This window comes from Neomonachus schauinslandi, chromosome 9, assembly GCF_002201575.2.
Source record: "Neomonachus schauinslandi chromosome 9, ASM220157v2, whole genome shotgun sequence".
Taxonomy (NCBI): Eukaryota; Metazoa; Chordata; class Mammalia; order Carnivora; family Phocidae; genus Neomonachus; species Neomonachus schauinslandi.
In genome coordinates, this window is record NC_058411.1 from 36,790,912 (window position 1) to 36,803,713 (window position 12,802).

At 36.0% G+C, this 12,802-nt stretch overlaps 1 protein-coding gene across 1 annotated transcript in view; it reads left to right on the forward strand.

The window, feature by feature from the left end:
• The window catches only part of KCNH5 (potassium voltage-gated channel subfamily H member 5), a 292,174-nt gene that overhangs the window by 145,029 nt on the left and 134,343 nt on the right, over positions 1–12,802 (forward strand). The window lies entirely within an intron of this gene.

Consider the following 12,802-nt stretch of genomic DNA (forward strand, 5'->3'; position numbering starts at 1 on the left):
GAATTCCTCATTTGGTGACAAAAGTGATGAAAATGAATATTCTTACCTTGTTTCTGCTTTCAAAAGAAATACTTTTCTGTTTTACCATCAAGTATTATGTTTGTTATAGTTTTAAAAAATACCCCCTATCATGTTAAATAAAGAAGGGTCTTTTTATTCTAGTTTGCTGATAATTTTTGTAACAAATTTATTGAGAAGATCATGTTTCCTCCTTTAATCTGTTAACATAGTAAACTAGAATAATACATTTTATAACACTAAATCTTACATCTTTGGAATGAACTTGTTTGGTCCTTATGAATCATTTTCATGTAGATGTGTAACTTTTTTTATAAATTGGTGAGTTATTTTTGCTAATGTTTTACTGAGAATTTTGCATCTATATTCGTAAGTGAGATTAGCAATGGGTATCCAGGTGAACTAGCCCCATAAAGAGTGGGACTTTTCCCAATTTTTCTGGATTCTGAAGGAGTTTTATGTAAGACTGAATTCATATTTCTTGAATGCTTCATAGAATGTCCCTGAAAAAACCATCTATACTTAGTGATATTGTGCTAAGATTTTAATTCTGATTCAATTTTTTCAACATTTATAGTGTCAAAAGATAAGTTTCCTTTTCCTTTTTTTTTTTAAAGATTTTATTTATTTATTTGAGACAGAGAATGAGAGACAGAGAGCATGAGAGGGAGGAGGGTCAGAGGGAGAAGCAGACTCCCTGCCGAGCAGGGAGCCCGATGCGGAACTCGATCCCGGGACTCCAGGATCATGACCTGAGCCGAAGGCAGTCGCTTAACCAACTGAGCCACCCAGGCACCCAAGTTTCCTTTTTCTTTTTGAGCCAGTTTTGCTATGTTGATAAGTTTTGTTAAATTACACTTAGTAGAAATGTGTTCATTTCACAGGAATTTTCAAATTTATTAGCATACGTTTTCATCTCATCACAGTTGTTAATTTCTGCTGTGCCTTCATATATGTTTATTCTTTATTTTATTATTATTTGTTTCTACTTTTCTCTCTTTTCCTTGATCAGTGTTGCTAGGCACTTTTATTCTTTTTTTTTTTTTTAAAGAAACGATTTTTGGTTTTGTTGACCCTCTACATCATATTTTTTTCTTTCTTTCTTTTTTTTTTTTTAAAGATTTTATTTATTTATTTGACAGAGAGAGACACAGCGAGAGAGGGAACACAAGCAGGGGGAGTGGGAGAAGGAGAAGCAGGCCACCCAGGTGTTATTTTTAAGAAATATAGTTTTAGGGGCACCTGGGTGGCTCAGTCGTTAAGCGTCTGCCCTCGGCTCAGGTCATGATCCCAGGGTCCTGGGATTGAGCCCCACATCGGGCTCCCTGCTCCGCAGGAGGCCTGCTTCTCCCTCTCCCACTCTCCCTGCTTGTGTTCCCTCTCTTGCTGTGTCTCTCTCTGTCAAATAAAACAAAATCAACCATGTACAGCAAACGTATGCAAAATTCACCCTTCTCAAACATCATAGAGACACATACACATGGACTTCGCATCTTCCAAAGTGTCTAGCCCTGGTCCCCAACAGCAATAATGTAAGTAGCTGGATGGATGAACAGAGTGATGGATGGAAAAACATGTTCTCACCTGCCACATTCCTACTATCCTTATGTAACTTTATGTTAGTATCATGCTAAGTCTCTCAAAGGACATTCAACCACTTTTTTTAAAAGATTTTATTTATTTATTTAACAGAGAGACACAGCGAGAGATGGAACACAAGCAGTGGGGATGGGAGAGGGAGAAGCAGGCTTCCTCCTGAGCAGGGAGCCCGATGTGGGACTAGATCCCAGGACCCTGGGATCATGACCTGAGCCGAGGGCAGATGCTTAACGACTGAGCCACCCAGGTGTCCCTTTTGTTTTCTTTTTTACTAGTTTTTGCTCTTCTCTTAGCTCTTTCCTTCATTTAATTTTTTTTTTCATTTATTTTCTTAAACTTCTTTATTTGGATGCTGAGCTCATTTGTTTTCAGACTTTCATCTCTTTATTGTAAGTGTTCAGTACTTTCTCTTAGCTTTATCACACAATTGCCACATATGGTACCATAGTTCATCATTTATTCTAAGGATTATTTTGTATAACACTTAGAAAAAATAAATTATAGCATAATGGTTTCTTATCATTACTAATTTTTATTTTATACTTATTGGATGATTCTATACACTTTTAAAAACATGTAGTTATCTCTTTGACGTCGGCCACAGCAACTTCTTTCAAGATACATCTCCAAAAGCTAGTGAAACAAAAGCAAAAATGAACTTTTGGGACTTCATCAAGATAAAAAGCTTCTGCACAGCAAAGGAAACAGTCAACAAAACAAAGAGGCAACCCACAGAATGGGAGAAGATATTTGCAAATGACACTACAGATAAAGGGCTGGTATCCAAAATCTATAAAGAACTTCTCGAACTCAACACCCCAAAAAACAAATAATCAAGTCAAAAAGTGGGCAGAAGAGATAAACAGACACTTCGCTGAAGAAGACATACAAATGGCTAACAGACACATGAAAAAATGTTCGTCATCATTAGCCATCAGGGAAATCCAAATCAAAACCACACTGAGATACCACCTTACACCAGTTAGAATGGCAAAAATGGACAGGGAAAGAAACAACAAATGTTGGAGAGGTTGTGGAGAAAGGGGAACCCTCTTACACTGTTGGTGGGAATGCAAGTTGGTGCAGCCACTTTGGAAAACAGTGTGGAGGTTCCTCAAAAATTTAAAAATAGAGCTACCCTATGACCCAGCAATTGCACTCCTGGGTATTTACCCCAAAGACACAGATGTAGCGAAAAGAAGGGCCATATGCACCCCAATGTTCATAGCAGCAATGTCCGCAATAGCCAAACTGGGGAAAGAGCCGAGATGCCCTTCAACAGATGAATGGATAAAGAAGACATGGTCCATATATACAATGGAATATCACTCAGCCATCAGAAAAGATGAATACCCAACTTTTACATCAACATGGATGGGACTGGAGGAGATTATGCTAAGTGAAATAAGTCAAGCAGAGAAAGTCAATTATCATATGGTTTCACTTATTTGTGGAACATAAGGAATAGCATGGAGGACATTAGGAGAAGGAAGGGAAAAATGAAGGGGGGGAATTGGAGGGAGAGATGAACCATGAGAGACTATGGACCTGAGAAACAAACAGGGTTTTAGAGGGGAGGGGGGAGGGGCGATTGGTTAGCCCAGTGATGGGTATTAAGGAGGGCACGTACTGCATGGAGCACTGGGTGTTATACGAAAACAATGGATCGTGGATCACTACATCAAAAACTAATGATGTATTGTATGGTGACTAACATAACATAATAAAATTAAAAAAAAAAATAAAAACATGTAGTTATGCCACGTATTGCTCTTGTGCATATATGTGAAAGAAATATTTATAACCAAATTGGTTAAGATATTGATTAAACTTCTTCACATTCAGAATCCATCTCTTCTGAATCATTCATTGATTCAGTCATAGCCTTTTATTTTTGTCCGTATTAAGTCATCCTCTGTGCCATCAAAGGCATTCCTTAAAGAGTGCGTTACTGGGGCGCCTGGGTGGCTCAGTCGTTAAGCGTCTGCCTTCGGCTCAGGTCATGATCCTAGGGTCCTGGGATCAAGCCCCGCATCGAGCTCCCTGCCCCACATCGAGCTCCCTGCCCCGCATCGAGCTCCCTGCCCCGCATCGAGCTCCCTGCCTCGCATCGAGCTCCCTGCTCCATGGAGAGCCTGCTTCTCCCTCTCCCACTGCCCCTCCCGTGTTCCCTCTCTCGCTGTCTCTCTTTGTCAAATAAATAAATAAAATCTTAAAAAAAAAAAAAAAGAGTGCTTTACTATTTTTCCTGGGATTTGCTTCCAAAATGCTGACAGCTATTCTGTGAGTTTTGACCCAGGTGCTCTCTTGATCTTACCATAAATATGCCACTGGATCATTTTTGGTGAACAAACAGAATTTGTATTTTTTCCTTAAATGATCCTAAATGTTTTGCACATGGGAATATGAAGGATGCAATTTTCTTGTTAAGTCACCAGGAATAACAATCCGTTATGTGAAGGTAATGGCAATTATGTCATCTGGCCAACTATAGTTGAAAGTTATCATTGATTATAAGATATATTCTGATTTCAGAGATACTAAAATGTGAAAAACTGCATGCCTTAGATTAGATACAAGATAGTGTTCAGTTCTAAGTATTTTCCAATTTCTATTTTGATATCTTCTTTCTTCTTTAACCTGTAGGTTATTTAAAAGCTTATTTTAACATTTCTAAATGCATGAGTGGTTTTTTTTTTATTTTTGCTATCGACTGCTAAATTTTTTCCATTTTTATTTATTTAAGAATTTTTAAAATTTGAGTATAGTTGACACACGATGTTACATTAGTTTCAGGTGTACAACATAGTGATTCAACTTATCTAAACATTATGCTGTGCTCACCCACAAATGTAGCTACCCTCCATCACCATGCAATGCTATTACAGTATCATTGACTATATTCCCTGTGCTGTGCCTTTTATTCTCATGACTTATTCATTCCGTAACTGGAAGCCTGTATCTCCCACTCTCCTTCACCCATTTTACTCCTCCCCCCTTCTCCTTCCCTTCTGGCAACCTTCAGTTTGTTCTCTGTATTTATAGGTATTGACTGCTAACTTATAATCTAATATAAATATTTAAAAATATTAAAAATAAACATTTATATGAGATACATTAATAAATATATTTGTATTTGTACACATATTCTAATATATGTAAATATATTCTACATTGTGCCAGTGTTTTTGAAATTTGTGAAGACTTGTTTTACTGCCTTGATATGGTTCATTTCTAACATTCCTTTGAGAAGAATTAAATTCTCCAGATTTTGTGGTTTATGTACTGTGTTGCTCAATATCTTTAAAGATTTTTTCATCTGCTTGATGAATCTGTTTTTAAGAGAGATGTGTTTAAAATCTTCTTTCATTTTTGTGAATTTTTCAAACTCCTGTCTATTGGCAATTTCTGCTTTATATATTTTGAAGCTATGTTACAAGGTACATACAAGTTTAAAATGTCATCTCAGGGGCGCTTGGGTGGCTCAGTTGGTTAAGCGACTGCCTTCGGCTCAGGTCATGATCCTGGAGTCCGGGATCGAGTCCCGCATCGGGCTCCCTGCTCAGCAGGGAGTCTGCTTCTCCCTCTGACCCTCCCGACCCTCCCGACCCTCCCCCCTCTCATGCTCTCACTCTGTCTCTCTCTCTCAAATAAATAAATAAAATCTTTAAAAAAAATAAATAAAAATAAAAAAATAAAATAAAATATCATCTCAGGATAATTAACATTTTGACCCATATGTAGTTACTCTATGTATCACATTTTGCATCTAATGTCTATTATATAACTATTATTTTTTGTATCTGTTTCTTTTTTAAATTTAATTTAAGTTCCAGTGTAGTTAACATTATTATATAACTCTTATATCTCTAACAATAATTCATAATATCTCTAGTAATAATTTTTATATTATTTGATCTCTAGCAGTATTTGCATATATTTTAATAATGATTTTTGAATGGGGATCTATTGTCTATTATTAATACCAGATTTATTTTGATTAATATTTGTCTGACATAATTTTTAACCTTCAAGTTTCAACCTAAAAGCTTGAACATTAAAAGTGTTTTATTTCTCTTTTGAATCTCACATAAATCGTTCATTGTTATATTTTTGAAAAATTCACTTTGGCAATCTTGATTTTAACTAAAGATTTTAGTCTGTTTACATATGTTTTAATTACCAGTACTTTAAAGTTCTATCTATAATCTTACTTTATAAGCTTTCAATTTCTAATTTTTCTGTTTTTCTTTTTTCTTTCTTTCTTTCTTTCTCTTTTCTTTCCTTCCTTTGTTCCTTTGTTCCTTCCTTCATTTTGGATTGACTTTTTCCCCCTTGACTATTTTGGGAGTTATAATATCTATGTCTATTCTTTTAGTGATTTCTCTAGAAATCTTAATATGTATGTTTAACAAAGTCTACTGTTAATGAGTAGCTTTCCCTTCTTTTAGTGCAACATAAGGGATTTTAAATCAAATCCACTCATTCCCCTCTGTACTTTTTACCATTGTTCTGGTCTTTTAGTTCTATTTTTAATACCACAAATTAGATATCATAGTGAGTAAAACACACATTATACTATTTTTTCTCTTACTTTCTAAAATGTAATCTTAGAAAGTAACTCTTTATTATATTATATGATATAATATCTTACATAATATTCTCTAGTCTGTGCCCCTAACATATTCTATGCTCTTTAGGACTAAACATCTGGTTTTATTTATTTATTTATTTATATTAATCCACAGTGCCTGGGACAATGCTGCGTACTTAGCAGGTGCTTAATAAATACTTGCTGGCTCATTGACTCAGCATCCAATTATTCTCATGAGTTTTCATTAAATGAGAAAATTTAACATCCAAGTTAAAATGTTTAGAGATTTTTTTTTTCTGCTGTGGTTGGTATTGGTTTTCCATGCTCCATTTCCATGGGACTGATTCAACTGGAAGTTTCAATTACCAGGCCAAGTTGGTGTGGGAAGTGGTGGTGGGAAGAGACATAAAGAGAAAAATAGGGAATGCAAAAAATATTATTGCATTTTGTGATTATGTGAAAAGCAATAAAGCTAGCATGGTTTCATATTTCACTTGCTCCTCTTCTGTCTAACTATATTCTTTCTTTTTTAACTTATTGACATTTATGAGTCCTCATAATAGTCCCATGCTGTAGATGAGGCAGTGATAGATTTTATTCCTTGGCCTCATTCTGAGTCAGATAAGGCCATGTTAGATTCAAGGCAAAATTTACATCTCTTTTCTTTTCATCCATGCCATTTTTTCCAATATTCCAGTGTCTTTCAGATCAAAAAACCTCTTTCTTCAGTATGTGATGAACACCGATGTTAATTTTTCAGTCTTATCTTTTTCACTTGGTTCATCTAGAAAAGCATTTCTTTCCCACTAATAAAAACACTTTTCTTGCCTTATAGTATCTGATTCAATAGAGCTTAAAAATAAACCTGAATTTCACTTAAGATAATGCAATAAAAGGACTCTGGATCAGACATCTGTTACTCATTATTTATAACCTCTGGCTAAAAGTCATGCTAATCTAGAGTTATTGCTATTTATTTCTCATACTGCTTGCTCAGAAGATTCATGCATTGTCTTTAGTTATTTTCACTTTGCTTGTGATGTCAGTAAAGCCTAAGTAAAATCTGAAACACTAGGTGTTGGTGTGGGACAAAGGACCACCACCATAAAGCAAGTTAGTGGTCAAAATTTTTCAGTTCTAACCACTGCATCACAGTGACCTTTTGTCACCATATTTAGTTGCTGAAGAATAATTTGGAATTTTTAGCTTTCAATAATTGTTTTCTGCTGTACAATATAGTAATTTAACACTTCAGGTTGTACAACTGAAACTAATATAACACTGTATGTTAACTAACTGGAATGAAAATAAAAACTTATGTTACCAGCAAAAGAATAATAATAATAATAATAATAATAATAATAATAATAATAATTGTTTTCTTCTAAAGAAAGGCAGGGTGTTTTTATGTATATCCTTCATATGTGGCCATATGAGATTATATGATCTTTAATAATTTTTAATCTTTCATTGAGATTATTTACTGGGTTGTTACATATAATTGCTGGGATCCAAAAGGATCAAGAGAGGGATTCCTATGACCTCATGAAAATCTTTGTTTCTGAAAATCTTTGAATTCTGATCAGAATGCCTGTAAAGAAACAAGAATTCACTTCATAGTCTATAATGAGTTAAGTAGCAGCTTATTATGTACATTTGTTGATGCCTGGACAAGATATGCTATATTGATCATAAAATTGAACTCTGAATCTACCTCAGAAAGACTTTTGAAACATATGGATCAATATACTTTCTGCTCTCCCTTTAAGGATACTCCCCATGATAAGAGGAAGGTGGATGGGGGATTTCCTCTCAATTCTCAATATTCATTGGCAATGTAAAATGAAGAATTGAAGCAGCTATCCAATAGTAGGTCTCCATCTTGCATTCCCCCCCAACCCCTAAAACATTTTTATCTAAGTTGCCTGCTATTTGCTGACAAAGGTGAATCAAACTTTTTCACTGTATTACTAGGTAATTCTGATTGATTCATAGCATATAGCTTCAGTGACCTATTGACAATTCAAATGGAAAGAGATTTGCTTAGGACTTGGGCCCTTCCCCTCCTCATCTAAAAGAATTGCCATTAGGGAAAGCGATATTCTTGGGGCTGTTGCTGTAGATTCCGTTTCTGGACATACCTATGGATTATTGGGGTTGAAGACATAGTGTAGATTTCCATCATTTCTGCCCACTGGGAAAGCTTATGGTATGAAAGCAATTTCTTCGTTCTATGCCCACACCTTGGTCATTATTTTCCCTATACTTAAGAGTAAATTAAATCTTTATGTATATGGAGTTAGGGCTATACCTCTTAAAGGAATTCATAGAAAGGAGGGTTTAATGTTGGGTATCCATGCATGCCAAAAAGAGGTGTTTCTCAGTAATGCTGAGGCAGCTTTACAAGATTATCTCTTTGGAGTAAGTTTTATGAGAAAAAGACATAAACCTTCTTGTCTTAAATTTCAGTGTCATATCTCTGAACCAAAAAGACTGCAAAGGTAGATGCTGCATATGGAGCATCTTAATTTGTCTTTGCCCCCATCCTGACTCAGAAAGTGATTTGCTTTATTCAAATCATGATGCAGAATGAATTGTTGTTGACTAATGAGTTCCTTAATCTATATTGATAGCATAAACGTTAAATCTGGGGGCACTAGGTTATCAGAATCTTTCTATAATTTCCTAGGAGCCTGAAGAAAACAGAACAGCAAAGTATATTTACAGTTAATATTACTACTTTAAAATATCTCAAAATAGATGTAGGAAAAACCTTCCCATTTCACATTTACAAAGTGTAAAGGCTTATTTAAGAGTTAATTGAGCCATGAGAATTGTATATTTGTTATTTATTAACAGAGTCTAAAACTAAAGAAAAGCTGAAATATCAAGTTTCCTTCCATTACTAAGTTCACTATTATGAATTTAAGGCTTTTGCTCCATTTCTGAGTTATCATTAGAGTAGATTATAAGCTTGGTTATCTATAGATTCCCAGCTGTAGAAAAGAGGGGAATGTATTCACTCAAGTTTTAGAAATTAGATTAAGAGGAGTTATTTTTTGAAATATCTGAAAAACTTATTGAGGCTTAGTGAGTTTAATTTCAGTGTGTTTAATGAAAATCAAAGGTGATTCATTTAGTTCAGGCTATCAGATGAAGGAAGGTGTTCTTCCATGCAGAGACTTCAAGGAAGAGTGGAGGATGACTTACACTTCACCCCTGGCTTCTGATTTAGTGAATGGTCAGACAAAAACTATCTAGAATTGGTTGGATGTTAACCAACATTAGGTAGCTTTTGTTCTGGTATAGTGGAAATCATTAGTAACCTTGACTTCCAGGTATTCTAAGGGATGCAGCTTGAAGGTAGTGATAAAAGTGAAGACAAAATAACTTGCTGGAGGAAACAAACAGGGTTGCTGGAGTGGTGGGGGGTGGGAGGGATGGGGTGGCTGGGTGATAGACATTGGGGAGGGTATGTGCTATGGTGAGTGCTGTGAATTGTGTAAGACTGTTGAATCACAGACCTGTACCTCTGAAACAAACAATACATTATATATTAAAACAAAAAAAAAGAGAAGATATTAGGAAGGGAAAAATGAAGGGGGGGAGTCAGAGGGGGAAACGAACCATGAGAGACTATGGACTCTGAGAAACAAACTGAGGGTTCTAGAGGGGAGGGGGTTGGGGGGATGGGTTAGCCTGGTGATGGATATTAAAGAGGGCATGTATTGAATGGAGCACTGGGTGTTATACGCAAACAATGAATCATGGAACACTACATCAAAAACTAATGATGTAATGTATGGTGATTAACATAACATAATAAAATAAAATTAAAAAAAATAACTTGCTGGAATAAGAAACTTGCATTAGTTCAGTATCATTGCCGCTTGAGTTGGAGGAAATCTGTATGAGGTGGTTGAACACATGCAATTACTAAATGCACGAGGGCAATAAAGGGAAGCACTCATATTTCTTAGTTGATGACAGTTTTATTACTTACAAGTCTGAACTCTTCCTGTCCCACTCCCACACCACCAGGATAGAGACCCCGTCTCTTAATACATAGATTCTGTGTGCACGTGTATTTTGTGGTGTGTGTATGTGTATATGTGTTCTCAGTATAGGGTTATAGGAGTAGGGGCTTAATGTTCATGTTTAGTTTCAAGTCTTGATGACTCGTATTGATTTGATGACTAGTTGATCAATGACACTTTTATGACCTTCAACTTTTAATTTTTGTGCATAACCTAATGCCTTTCTGAGCAACTGTCTTCCATACTCATGGATTACTCACTTATCTCCTAGGTAGTTACATATTCAATTGAAATACACAGTATTTAGGATAATTTATTATCACACAGAATTGTTATTGTGTGCAGAATTTGGTACTTAATGAGCCAGTTTTGTCTCCTATCCAAAACATTGCAGGTACTGAAATAGTCTGGGTGTCAGAATCTGCCCTGGCTTCTCACCTTGTAGAGATTTGGTTCTTAAGAATCAGAATGGCAGAGCAATAGGAACTAGGCCAGCTGTAAAAACCTAGCCTCGTAGTGTGTGACCACTGGCTAAAAGTTAATGTGATCCCTGGCTGTTCTCTAGACTACCATATCGTCATTTTCCTTGATTCTGTGCATCTGACTCTTAGTTCTAGACTTTCCCCTTGTTTCCTGTCACTGGGCTGTGCAATTCTTGATATTCTTCTCACTTGCAGTTGAGCTTCTTCAGTACAGTCTACCTTTCCAGGGTGGGTTTCCATATGATGTTCTGCTAGAATGTAAGCTCTGCAAGGGGAGGAAATCTATTTTGTTCATTGCTATGCCTTCAGTGACTAGAATAATGCTTGGCAGGTGTCAAGTTCTCAATTAATAAATATATATTGAATAACATTTATTGACTTCTATTTCTATCATTTTGTTTTCCTCTAATTCTCTTACCTTGCACTTCCATGAGTAGCCTTTGTTGTCAGGTATCTAACCTGTGTTACCTACAGGGTGATCCCGGAACTCCAGAGAAAATCTCCTCTTTCTCAGTGTTCATGCCATCTAGCCACTTCTAGCCCATGGCAATCCACTGCATGATATGCTTGAGGATGTTAATATTATAAGGTGTTATCACCTATATTAAAGTACATTTCAACTGGCACTAAGGATGAATTAGAGTCTCTATGTGACTTTGCCTCTCCCCAAATAGATATTTTTATGACTAAGAAGTTCTTAGGTTTTATCAGAGAGCAATTTCAGGAAATTCTTAGATAAGCAGACTTATTTTTCTATATTATCCAACTGTTGGGGGTCAATGATCTTTTCTGCAGCATAAAAAATATGCTTTGGTATGAAGGACACAGATCCAAGTGGATTATGCAGATGGGTGACAGGCATTCTGCAATCTCAGGAAATCTACAAGTAATAATGATACTATTGTGGAGGCGCCTGGGTGGCTCAGTTAGTTAAGCATCTGACTTTGGCTCAGGTCATGATCTCAGGGTCCTGGGATCAAGCCCTGTGTTGGGCTCTGCGCTCAGCGGGGAGTCTGCTTGTTCCTCTCCTTCTCCTTCTGCCTTTCCCCCTGCTCATGCTCTCTCTGTCTCTCTCTCAAATAAATAAATAATATATTTAAAAAAATAATGATACTATTGTGTAGGTGAAGATGTACACAGATACTTGCTTCTAATATCTAGTGACACTATCTGCTATTGAGAATTAATCTAATACAGTTCTCTGAGGGAAGCCTTAAACTTCTATTAGACCAGGTTTATAGGAATGTATATCAAATTAGTTTTCAACTTAACAACACAGAAAGAGATCATAGAGCTTAAAGTCACCTTAAGAGGTCATCTATTTCAGATACCCGCCTATGGGCAGGTTAGGTATAATTCAAATTTCATACAAAGCATTCATCCTCATGAGATCCAAAGAGGTTGAATGACTTTCCTGCCAAGGGTGACATAGCAAAGCTTTGAAAGAAAATAAATTTCATCTACTGAGATATAGTCCAAAAGGGAATATATGTTTTCATAATTTTTGTTTAAATTTTCCCTTAATAGAAAGCTTCTAAAACAATCAGCAGTGTCCTAAGCACATCTTCTTATAATATGTGCAGGACTTTCGGTCTGTAGTTTCAGCCGAATGGGATTAGAGGATAAAATCAAAGGCTTTTCCCTTTCTGTAAGGCAGAAAGGGTTTATGCTCTTGTAAGACAAATCATAGTGCATCTAACAAAGTATAGCAGACCAGACAAGTCATCTGCAGAGCCTCAGACTCTTGACTGAGAATCAGCATGTCCTCAGTTTTCACCATTCTTAGGTAAAAGAAATGTAAAATGCGCTTAGAAATACATACACTAGGATTAACTGAAGGATTCATAAAATTTTAGAGATAGCTGAGACTAAAAATCATCTTGACTATCCTTTTTATTTTAAGTAAGAAGAACTGGGTCCTAAAAATTGATGAGGCTATATATTTGACCACAGTTAAAGAAAAAGTCATGGGGCTCCAAAAGTTTCATTCTAGACTACTCAGTGGCAAAGCCGTCACCAGAACACTTGTTCTGACCCCAGAGGCCAAGGCTTTTTCCATTTTAATGAAGTGA